The sequence below is a fragment of the Bos taurus genome, unplaced genomic scaffold (assembly GCF_002263795.3).
Source record: "Bos taurus isolate L1 Dominette 01449 registration number 42190680 breed Hereford unplaced genomic scaffold, ARS-UCD2.0 Leftover_ScbfJmS_60, whole genome shotgun sequence".
Taxonomy (NCBI): Eukaryota; Metazoa; Chordata; class Mammalia; order Artiodactyla; family Bovidae; genus Bos; species Bos taurus.
This window is the reverse complement of record NW_020191900.1, coordinates 22,231-25,047: the sequence shown is the minus strand read 5'-3', so window position 1 is coordinate 25,047 and position 2,817 is coordinate 22,231. Positions and strand designations below refer to the sequence as shown.

General features: G+C 53.2%; 1 pseudogene; it reads right to left on the bottom strand.

Moving 5' to 3' along the window:
• Nucleotides 1-1,283: 1,283 nt before the first annotated feature.
• Nucleotides 1,284-2,553, bottom strand: LOC101905184 (uncharacterized protein CXorf49 homolog; annotated as a pseudogene).
• Nucleotides 2,554-2,817: the final 264 nt, after the last annotated feature.

The following is a 2,817-nucleotide window of genomic DNA, read 5'->3' as shown; positions in this document are numbered from 1 at the left end:
GGGACCAGGCTGAGGCAGGGATTTGGGAAGAAAATTGCAATGTTAATCTGTTTAGCACTTTCTCTGTCAATCAGCCCCAGGCCAGCAGGCAGAGCTGAGCTGAGGACAACAGTGTGGCACTGAGAAATCCCGGGCCCCCTGCAAAGGTTTGCGGAACAGCCAGGAAACAGGATTCAGGAGTGATGTGACTAAATATCGAAACTCTGTGAAGCTTTTAAGGGGTCCCCTTGACCTAATTTGGCTACCAGCCCTCCCTCCCACTCCAGCCCCAGCCTCACGGAGTAGGCTGGGAACAGGTCAAGGGTGGAGGACCAAGTGAGAGGGTAACAGGCAGGAAGGCCAGGGGTCTCCAAATAGAGGAAATAGCCTGCAAGTGTCAGACATTTTTATCTCTCTTAAGCGGCAGGAGGAAACAAACTAGCAATATTTTTTCCTTCTCTATACAAATTAAAGGGAGGTTTCTCTTAAAATATTGTGTTGCCATAATGACACCCGGGCTTCGCCTGAAGTTAAGCTATTCTCGAGGTTCTAGAGATAAACCAATGCCTTTTTCTTATGGAAAATGTTTGTCTTAGAGCTATGCTAATGTACTATGCCTTTACCCCAAACTCTGTCTCCAAGTCGGTTCCGCCTCTTGGCCCCAGAACCTACTTGACAAACCATATGGGATTTGTTTCCCCTAATCTATGTAAATGAAACTATTCTGTATGGTGGTCTGCCCTTCTTCAAGATTCAAGTTAATCATTTTATGGCCCAGGATAACCATTTATCCCCAAAATGCATCTTATGGGTGAGGGCCTGGTGCCATTCTGAATTTTTAAGATATTCCTTTCTCATTAACAGACTTGCTAGTGACTATATAACATCCCAGCTAAAGACTAGCAGGGGGTACTCTTTCTGCCCCCCTTCTGATTGCCTATGTCAGAAGCTTCTCTATCTCCTTATACTTTTACATAAAACTTTTATTACACAAAAGCTCTGAGCGATCAAGCCTCGTCTCTGGCCCCGGATTGAATTCTTCTCCTCCGGGGGCCAAGAATCCTTGGTGTATTTGCTGTGATTCAACAACCAACCTTTTCACAAGCTCAGCCACACCCAAAGTGCTATCTTAATTGATTTGATCCCTTGTAAAATTAACCCCAATCTGGCATTCCTAATGACCCACTGACTGAGGGGCTCCAACGACGACCCTTGAAGGATGGACAGAGGGAGTACAGGTAAAGAAGTGTGTCCTGCGGGAAGGTGGGAGGGGAAGAGTATGCAGTGAGGAGGGGCCTGGGTACTCATTTGGCCCTTTGGGACTGGCTCTTTATTTGGGGTTTTTGTCTTCTCCCATCAACAGCCATTGCCATCACCGCCTCTCGCGCCTTGCCTGGCCTCAGATTCTTCCAGTTGCTGTGTGCTTGGACTCTTTGGCTCCGCAAGGGACCAAGGTATACCTCTTGGAGCTCCCAAGCAGCGGAATCCCGGAGATTGGGGGTCAAGGATGGCGGTTCCAGTGGGAGTAGCCAAGATTCGCTGCCTCCAGGAAAGGGAAGGTTCTCCCCAGGGCAGGTTTGGGAGACTCCCTCGAAGGGATTTTCTTCTCCCTGGCCCCCCTTCCTCCTAGGAGTGGCCCACGGCGGCTACCTGTAGCAGCAGCTGCAGTAGCTGATGCTACTGGTACTCCCGGGTAGGTGGGCTGGATACCCCCCTTCCCCCAGAACACGCTCTGCATTTTCTTAGGGGGGGAGATGTCCAAATCTCCATTGCCCTGCCTGTCCTGCCTTTCCACACTGAAGTGAATCCTTGCAGAGCCGAGGACAGGAAAGTGCCTGGCATGTTAAGGGGTTCTCCCTGCCTTGGACATTCGAATGTCTGGGTGCGTCCTTGGAATCCTCGAGGCTGTTGAGCTTGACCTGGCCTCCTTTTTTGGGATAAATGTTCACCCTCATCAGGTCTACCTCACTGAACTCATCAGAAGACTCGAGGTCAGACAGCAGCCCATACAGGCCTTCCACGTGGAGTGGGGAGCGCTGGTGATCAGCCACGATCAACCTACTCTTAGTGCCTCTCTTAGGGTCCCCCAGGCCCGGCCCACATTGGGCTCAGCCACTTGGAGAGGGAAGGCCGCAACCGGCGCCCCTTCCCCACAGCTCTCAGCAGCCACGCATAAATTGCTGGGACCTCCCTTGAGGTCGGACCACAAGATGGGCACTTCAGTGATCGCATAGCTTTCTGGGGACAGGTATGTGCGGATGCCCACTACGTCCAGGTCACTCAGCTGCTGCAGGATGGCTGCCACCAGACTCGTCAGCCAGTTGCAGGGCCATCACCCTTGACGGTGGCCAGGGAGCCAGGTTGGCCTTCGTGGCCCCACAGCACCGGCTCTCTAGCTTCCAGCACCTCCCGCTCTGACTTGAAGCCCTCAGGGTTTGGGTACCCATCCCCATCCTCACACTCATCACTTTGTGGTGCCCTCGATTCAGGGCCTGGTCCAGGTTCCCCCAGGGCTGTAGAGCTGGCCTGAGGGGCGGGGATCGGCTCCCTGCTCTCTGGGCAGAAACCCACTCCCTAAAAAGACACCTCATCATCTGGGGAGCTCATGTCATGATCTGGGTGGCCCCTGGACCTGGGCTGGCAACGATTCATCAACCAGGTTACAGTGGTGGTGGTGGTGGCAGTCAGGGCAAGTGAGGGTGGCAGCATCTTGAGCAAGCGGTCAAGCAGCATAGGTATCCCACACACAAGACTGCTGCAAGTGGTGCCAGGCTGTCAGCGTGCCTGGGACACCTGTGCTGCAGCCTCGTCATTGGTCCAGTTCCCTCCAACCAGGGT